Here is a 9716-nt window from a genome sequence, read left to right on the forward strand (position 1 = left end):
CATATCAGGGAGTACAATTCTTGAAGGGATATTTCGGGAAAAAGACGCAAGAAAGCAATAATATATACAGGGCATACAAGTGAGCACGTGACGCAGTATGAACGACATGTTCCTTAATTAGCACACGCAGAAGCGCCGGGCACCATGACGCATGACACGTTTACCGGCAGGCCTTCAGGGTTTTAGAAATATTTTCGCTATTTTGTTGTGTTTAAACATCACCTCCACTTCCTTAACACCGACGCTCTTGCGGTGAGCGTCGGTGTCGGCGTAACCGAGCGAACGACCACAGCGAAAGAAGAAAGAGCGAACGCTGAGCACGGAGGGCAAGGAAATACGCGAGGAGGAAAGCGGAGGAGGAGCGTGCAGCGGAACCACAAGGCTGAAGGTACAGAAGGGGGTTATGACGAAAACGTGAGAAGAAAAGCGTAGCGCTGCGGCGATGGCTACGAGATGGCGCCAGAGTAGTGCCCGTCGTCTTGGAAGTCTGTTGACGGCGGCTGCTTTAAATCGCGCCCACACGTTAGACACGCACTGTTTCTCGCGATCTTCAAATTGCCAAGGTCGTCACGCCATACTTCGCTCCATTTGCAACGTACCACACGAGACAGATTGTCTGCCAGCCAATGTATCGCGAAATGAAAACACGTATAAAGCGGAGCTCAAAGTTCGCCTTAGAAAGGATCGTAATCGTCGATGAATGGTTTTAATCTTACGACCTTTGTTTTCGCTAGCTTTCCAAATACACAGATCGTGTTTCTCAGATTTTCGGTGCACCATGCATGAGAGCGCGCATGGATAAGAAACTCGTACTGGGCCTTAATGACGGCATCCAAGACGAAACAAGCATTAGAGATGAAGCGAGGGCTCAACTCGCCGCAAAAACGTCACAAAGAGCTCTGAATAGCTGCCAGTATGCTTATTAGGTGTCTAGCTGCGCGCACGGTGGGCGGAAATGGCGTGTGCCTGCCTGTGGAATTATATCCGTGTACAGTGGCCCCTTTCCATTCGTAATAGGGTTCATCGCAATAATTTAGGTATGCGTCACCGCATAACAAGTCAGCATTGCGGCGGAGCTGGCAAATCAACTTTGAATCAATTAGCGAAGGCCAATTTTGAGATCGAAATAACGAAAGATTGGGCCCATAGAAATCTGTGGGTCCCAACCGCAGCTTTCGATCGGGATCAAAATATCCGAAAAAGTTAATGAACTACACTCGAATTAACGGAAGCTTTCTGTATACCACACTTTACATAACTGAGCAGACTAAAAGTCACTTCGCTAGCAAAGCACCTACTTGTATAGTCTTGAATATCCCAACTTATATTTTAGTGTGTGTAGGTTGCACACGATTCCCGAGAACTCGGGCGTCAGCGTGTAATTTTGATATACTTACCACGCGTCCTTTCGAGCAGACCATGCTGGCTTCCCTCAAACCTTTCTTTGCCCAAATGCAAATAATTATAGATGGGCAAATGTGATCTCTTTTGGACGAATCCAATCCGAATAGTCAATATAGCGTAGCCGAATGCAGATGAATACACTTAAAGCAGGCATAATAACTTCACTATAGGTAACGAACATGCTTGTATTGGCTAGTAAAAAGAAAGAGTGCTAACTATAAGGGGAAATTAGATTATTTTACAGCGTAAGCTGTTATGGCCTTAGTGTTACAGCGATTTCGGGTCGCGATGGTGTCCGCCGCCAGCACCTCCGCCGGTGTCCGTAGCAGCTGCCGCCGGGAATGAGGAATGGATTACCCAGTTCTTGCTGGAACCGAACCAGGGCCCTCTGCGTGGGAGTCAGCTACCTTACCACGGAGCCACGCCAGTGCTTGCTAGCATGCAGCGGGAAAATGTCCTAGGAACCCGCCGTGTCACGCGCGGAGACACGCGATGTGACATGCACGCTGCGCAGCGTCGATAAGTGCATGTTGTGCATTGCATTTGCATAATATTACGCGAGGCAGAACGTCACGTTGCAGGTACACGTGTTGCGGTACAAGGCAATGAAAGAAGGTTTGATGAAGAAAAGGAACTTTAAGGAGATGTATACAGGAATGTTAGAAAATATATATACATTTTGTACCTGAATTAATCAACCTGGCTAGGCGACTATAGTCACCGCCGCGTTTCCAAGGGGATGCCAAGAAATCATTAGCATCATTAGCATCGTGTCGTCGCACTTGCCTTGGAATGTGAGATTTGCGCTGCGTGACGTCTATACGTGCGCCCTTTGCATTGCAGTTCATTGTTACAGCTGGTGGAACGCCATGTAGCAGTTGCACAGGCAGTGGTGCAAGGTAGGTGGAGAAGTCTGAGGAATTTCAGGAAGATTTAGGAGATGCATAAATACTTATGTGATGGAACACATGTATGACATACTTGAATATTTGAAGCAGACTTGGTGACTGTTTTTCACTCTGCCATTTCGAAGAGAAGGCCTTTAAATAAGCATCATCATAATTACCATCGTATTGTCTGATTTGACATGCGCGCCGCGTAGCGTCAATACGTAGAAACATTGCATTGCAATTCCATTATATTCCACAAGGTGCCCTGACTTGGAGCAGTCGCATATAGCAGTAGCGTACTGCATATAACCGACCCTGGATGTAGCAGGCTAGGTGATTATTTGACACAATACCGTTTCGAAGGGGTTGCCATCATAATCATCACCATCATCAACAGCGACATACCGCTGCACGGGTCGAGGTTTGGGAAGTGTGCGCCACGTAGTCTGGATACCTGTGCTTACGCTTCCGTACACGTTATGGCGCCTCCTCGCAAGGGGCGAACCCGAAGAAGCGATTCGTAGAGCTACGCGCGCGGCTACAACCAGGCAACTTCGGGCTCAGCAGACCGCTGTGCAGAGAGCAGGACAAGCAGTAGCTTGTCTTCGACGTCGGGCGGACAGTTCAGATCGTTCTCGTGAAAACGACGCGAAGGTACTTTGCCGCGAAGACCTGTAGTGCGTGTTGCCGAAAATGGAACTCATATTTAGCCGCTCCTCCAGCTTTCGCGGTGACTGTGCTGAGTGTGCCGCGCAGGCCTGTGGCTTCTTTACATCGAAGCTCACGAAATGTCACTAAAGAAAGTGCACAAATAACATCTAACGATGAATCGCTGCTGCATGACTAGACGTAAAAAAATGTTAACCAACACTTTGCCAAGAAAGAAAGAAAACATAGAAATAGTGGAAATAGAAAACTCAACGCAAATAAACAGGTTGGCAAACACCAAACCTTTCTAATAGGAATAGAAACTATCGAATTGTCGAACACAGGTGCATACAGTTACAGCAGGCCTTGGTACAATTAAGCACCATGCTTGTACTCACTAGTAAAGAAAACACTGCTAACTATCAGAGAAGACTTAAATTATTTTTAAAAACTTATACACTTAAACTTAAAAACAGCAGTTAATATATCAAAAGCTGCATAGACAGCCTATCAAATTTCTTAGAGCCTAGTGGCAAACAAGAATTCTAAGAATGAATAGCTTCTGTATGGCAAGCTGTAAAAAAGTGCTAAATGAATGGTTGCCAAAAAAGAAATCAGAAGGGGTGAAAACGAAAAACTAAATTTACTGAACGATCTCTTTGCTGTGAGCGCATGCAACAAGACATGCTGCAAGAAAAAGATCACTTATGAAAATTTACTTGACTAGACGGCTAATAATATTAAATGATAGACTATAAGAAAAATCGGGGTTTGTGTGTAGCCATAAAACCGAAAACAAAGCTTGTTTGCGTCTTCACTACTTCGAAAACATTCGTTATCCGCTTCTGATTTTTTAATATACTTTGTTAATAGACGGATAAAACTAACAGCTTTAACTCTGCTCATGCTAAACATTTGGCTACTTTTACGTAATAAAAAACACCGAATAATTTATCATGTTTGTATTGAATAGCTAGTATGCAATATCCGATTCATATTCAATACTTGCAATATTACTCGACCCCTTCGTTTATTAGTGTTCACGAAACAGCGCCCGCTTCTCCTTCTTATATGTACTCGGCATCCACCTCTAAAATCTTGAAGCTTGATGATATTTGTCGTTTCTTGCAAGTACCAATCTGGAAAAACTTGGATATGCCTGCTGTAATGAGTAACCGTGTCCAAACTGCACACGCTAAAAGAAAAGCTGGGATGTTCAAGAAAAAACAACTGCATATTTTGCTAGCAAGGTGACATTTATTGTGCTCAATTGTGTAAGATGTGCTTTAACGTAGACTTCTGTTATTTGAATCTGGTTAATTATATTTTTCTGTTAATTCGACGCAATAGAAAGTTCCGGCCGGCGCCTACACATTTCTATGCGCTGAACCTTTCATTTCATTCTCAAAATTGGCCTTCGCCAAATGACTCAAACTTTATTTGTGAGCTTTGCCACAATATTGCCCTCCTATACGGCTAAGCACACTTAAGTTATTGCAGTGAAGCATATTAAGAGGCGAAAGGGGCCCATGTCACGGGATATAGTACACGTTTATAGCAATACAGGCACGCACGCTCCATCTCTGGTCACAGTGCGAACCCCTAGACACCATCCGTTCTACCGCACCTTGACAATAGACCATTGTCAGTTGAAACGAGTTTCACGTCGCCGGCCGTAGACATCGCAGCTAAAGGAGATGAAGGGACTAGTTCGGGTTTTGAAAGAGACGGGCTTGGACAAGCAGCTGTGACAGTGATGTCACGTGCCACGCAAGAGTGACGTACTCTAACTGACGATGTGTGTGCTGTGCTATGTACTCTCTCTCCTTCCCATATTTCATCCCCCCCATCCCGCTCTTATGTGTAGGGTAGCAAACCGGTTGAGCTAAGCTGGTTAACCTCTCTGCCTTTCCTTCACCCCTTTTTCCTTGCTTCTTTCCTTCCTGGCAGCTATTCAAAGCTGTTTCTGACGTTCCTGCGGCGATTTGAGCCGTTGTCCCACGCTTCTTTCGTCTTGGATACCGTCATTAAGGCCTAGTAGGAGTTTCTTAACTATATGCGCTCGCATGCGCCGTGCACGGAGAGGCTGAGTAAAATCAACTGTCCTGTGGGAAAGCTAGCGAAAAGGAAGGCACCAAGATGAAAAACATTCATCGACGATTACAATACTCCCCAATGCCAAATTTGAGCGCCACTTTATGCATGTTTTCACTTCGCGATACATTGACTGGCGCAGACAATCTGTCTCGTGTGCTACGTAGCAAATGGAGCGAAGTACGGCGCGACTGCCTTGATAACTTGAAGATCACGAGAGGCAGCGCGTGTGTGACGAGTGGGCGCGATTCACATCAGCCGCCGCCAAGATACTTCCAAGACGATGCGCTCTTCTCTGGCGCCATCGCGTAGCATTGTCAAAGCACAACACTTTTCTCCTCACGTTTTCGCCATACCTACCTTCTCCGCTTTCCGCCTCATGGTTCCGCTGCACGCTCCTCCTCCGCTTTCCTCCTCCCGAATTTCTGTGCCCGTTGCGCTCAGCGTTCGCTCTTTCATTATTAGCTGTGGTCGTTCACTCTGTTACGACAACGCTTGCCGCAGTAACGGGTACCTAAGAGCTGCGCTATACAACTAAAAAAGTCGAGGGGACGTTTAAAGACAACAAAACAGCGAAGGTCTTAAGGAACACGTCCTTTGTACCATAAAAGTGGTCCCTTTCCCTCCGTAGTATTCTTCGCCACTTAAAGGATCTATGCTGCGGAGAAGCTAACCTTATAGGCAACTGTTCCCAGGCTCAATGCAGTGTTTCGGGATTTTATTCTGTCTTTTCTTTAATTCTACCGCCAGACAATTCGACCAGTTTTGTCGGTCTAGTGAGTACCAAATTACCGGAAGTTAACTGTGCCTAAGTTAACAGCTAACGGAAGTTAACCTGCGCAATTTGGCAATGTGAAGAAAATGTGGCAGTTGCACTCAATCAGCTGAAGCATCGATTGCAATAGCATATTATTGGACGTGGATACGAAGTAAAGACAGCTGTTTTATATGTCGAAGCTCGGAAATAGTCGCTTAATAACTAAATTACCAAGCATGGTGTCACACAATGCGTTGGCTGGCTAGTTGGTGCTAATCCATAATTACTTTGTTTAGCGCAAAACAACGGACACAAAGAAGACGACAGGACAAGGCGCTACTCGTAATTGACATCATTTTATTGTGTCATTCCTTTATAGACAGCAGAATCTAGAGGAACATGCGCAGTGAGCACCATGTGCAGGAACTGCCAACATCCGATCACAAGAGCGCACTCATGCGACAGAACAACAAAAAAAAAACTATATTCAGCACTGCACAAGGTCAAAGAAGGCCCACTAATGCACTAATGCACACAGTGTATTAGTGCACTGCATCACTACAGCCTTTAACTGTAGGTATCATTGTGTGAGAACAGATCAATGGAGATGCAGAGACAGTTGGGCACCTTAAGACGACATATTTATTTTGTGTGAAAAGGTGAATGATACACGAAATCGGACAAAAAACATGTGCTTTGATGTTTTTTAACACAAACAAAAAGCCGGAGCAATAAGGTTTCATCATTGTGCCATAGAAACTTTGTTTGATCTCAAAGGTAATTCTGATTCGGCACATATGCTTTGTTCCGTTTTTGTTTGCCTGAGTGTGCTTTAATTTTTACACATTATACTTTCAAACCCGTTTTTATTTTCACAGTCCCAACATCCCACGTCTCGGTTAGACTTCCTGGAAAAGGATGGAGTGATGGAGCAGACTGGTGTAGTTCTATTAAAAACAGATTTTGGCAGTATAGCAACAGCTCTGCAGCAAAAACATGTGCGCTGAAAATGAAGTGTGCCCACCCAGATTTCTGCTTGCCTAAGTATGCCTGTATCCAAGTACTCTCTACAGCAAACACACAAACACACACACACACACACACACACACAAACACACATATATATATATATCTATATATATATATATATATATATATATATATATAAAATATGTATATAGGCAATTTCTCGTGGTAGGTGCTTGTTATAGTTTTCAGGAACAACCTTGAAACCGCTGAACTTGTGCACTGGTCAAATGAAAATACAAAGCGCAATAGCAAGCACCAATGCTTGACACGCGATTTCTTGGACACCAAAGTGGACAGCATTTCCATAGAAAAATAGACTCTAGGATAGAGCATTCTAGCACTACAAAGCACTCATCTGTCATGTGAGGTGTGCATTACCACAAACTCTTTAAATGTGGTAACACGAGAAAGGCTGCTTTTAATGAGAAAATAAATTTGGTAAAGGCAGCTGGGAAACGTATTGATGAATAATGCAATGTGCCACATCTACTCGGTTCAGGGAACATCCAAAGGTGCCATAAGGCTTTGATAACTGTGGATGAGGGAAAAGTTGTAGCCCTATTTGGAGCATGAGAAATAAACAAATTCAAACGTAATCATGAGCAACAACACGTAATGCAAATAAATAATCTTGCTACACCTTTAAAAATGAGGCAGTGAAATGAAATTAGTGTGACAATCTGCTTTTTTTTTCTTCACTTGGTTTGAATGTACTTATTTTATTAACAAAAAGTGGAGGGGGCTCGAGCATATTAGAAATACAACAGTCTGTTTTTATGTTCTGCGTTGTCTACATATAAAGTTTAGTAACATTAACTTAGGAAACTACGGTGAAGCCAGTGGTTGAGCCTGTGTGGTGCATAACAGTGGCAATGGCCAATGCAAGTGCTTCCATATATAGTTGCTTATTTGAAGTACATACATACTTAGGCGCTGAGCTAGTGGAACGTTCATAGAAGTTACCAATATAATAAACAAGTAAAATAGATGGTGAATGGCAGAAATACAGAGCAGAGCACAGGGGGTGTATTCGATAAGTGGGCACCTAGTGCACATATCCATTGCATTTGCTACTGAAGCTCGTATTCACTGGACTGGGGTACGCGTGAGATGCTCAGATACTCCAATCAGTACATCAGCACCAGGTAAAATGAGCTCATCCGCTGGGTGAATACTTAAAGATCCCCCCCCCCCTTCTCCCCAAGCTTCGCGGAACATCGTACTTTTGTGACCCTAATGCTTGATATACCACCCCTGCTTGAAATGCTCGTCTTTGTCATCAAAAGTGTAAAACAACCAGGTTTGACAAGGAAAACTTTTTTGGAGGACATGGTGGTAATCACCGGTACCGATGGTTGATCCAAAGTTGTACCAAAGAAGTCACCTTAATTTCTCCTCCTTTCAGAAAGCTTTGGAACTCTGCCTAAACAAATTGTGGTGCATTATCGGACACAATGGCATCACGAAACCCTCCTCGACTAAACACTAAGGTTAGGGCGCACATAACAGCTTCAGGCTTTACTGAAGAAATTAACTTCAGGGCCCTTGGAGGGGTAATCTACCAGAACTACAGAAAAACGAGCCTGTTAAAAGCCTGATCGACTGGACCAGTAAAGCTTATCGCCATTTTACATAGAAGCTGTATATGGCTAGTTTCCAGTGGATCGACGACCGTAGACCAAAAACGTGGGCCGATCCCGAAGATGGTGCAATACCGGGCTGACCTGCGGCGGAGGTAAAGCAGGCTTCAAGCACTCCGCTAACTCAAAAAAGTAAATTTAATATCTAGGGCCCAAATACAACCCCTATCCAATATTAGGTTGATAAGAAGAGATACCACACTTCAAACAGCGTTGGCCATGCCTACGTTCGTATCGCCCTCTCTCTGTCAGCGTCCGAAGCGCTCACTGGCGTATCTCCTTTCGTCGCTTTCCGCTCTCCCATGGCGGCGGTCACGTCCAAACGTCACGCTTGTATAGTTTCCTCCGGCTTCTGGGACGGCGTCCCGTCGTCAACTCGTATGTATATACAAATATAACCGAACGTATATATAAATATTACCAAAGGAGGTAGTTCGTGGGGAACCAATTTGGTGTCACCTGCGTTGTGTGTGACCGCCTGTGAATTTCGAGTGACTTCAACACCATTACTGCACTGCGGGACACCGACAAACGCATGATCGCCTTGGCTACGAAGAAGCAGGTTTATCCTCGGAGTGCGGTGAGATACAACTCGGTTCTACGTGCCGGGATTCGTTAGTAAAAGATGTCGTGCCGTGTCGTGTCACGCTTTGCAAAAATAAATGGATATATATACCCCTGGTGCCTCATCATCTTCCGAGGCTCCACATCGAGGAGCGACTAGTCGTGACTTGCCTTTAATTTATGTGCGCACGGTGTTTGAGACCCATGCAGAGTGACACCAATGGAGAGTTAGACATTAAGAGTCCAACATACACAGGTTCGCTGGTCATCCAGCTTCACAAAATGAAATGGCACTGAGATTTTTTCCATGGCTTGAGTGGCCATTCGACTGGCTTGAATGAAGCAGGAGTTCACTTGGCATATTTATCTTCTTTCTCACACAAAGTGCAGCTGCGAACGAGCTTGCCCGTCTGTCTGAGGCCACCAGCAAATGCCTCGGAATTTGCGCTTTGTAATAGTAATGGCGACGTAACCTTCATGAGTGAACGAGAGAAGTTTCTGTGGCAGTAAAACTGGAAGAATGATGCGTTTTCTTCGGAAGAGAAGACTGTCCACGTCTGATGATTCGGACTGCAGTGATGCATATGGTTTGTATTCTGGCGGAAGATTAGAAGCATTTCTCCACCCACCGATGATTCTGCCTTTAAAGGCCTGACAAACTGGGTCAGCCTGTGTAGCTGTTCGAAACTC

The 9716-nt window shown here is 44.7% G+C and overlaps 1 pseudogene; it reads right to left on the reverse strand.

The window, feature by feature from the left end:
- Positions 1 to 8503: 8503 nt before the first annotated feature.
- Positions 8504 to 8677, reverse strand: LOC126528666 (U2 spliceosomal RNA; annotated as a pseudogene).
- Between the last annotated feature and the right edge of the window lie 1039 nt (positions 8678 to 9716).

This window comes from Dermacentor andersoni, chromosome 9 (assembly GCF_023375885.2).
Source record: "Dermacentor andersoni chromosome 9, qqDerAnde1_hic_scaffold, whole genome shotgun sequence".
NCBI classification, from domain to species: Eukaryota; Metazoa; Arthropoda; class Arachnida; order Ixodida; family Ixodidae; genus Dermacentor; species Dermacentor andersoni.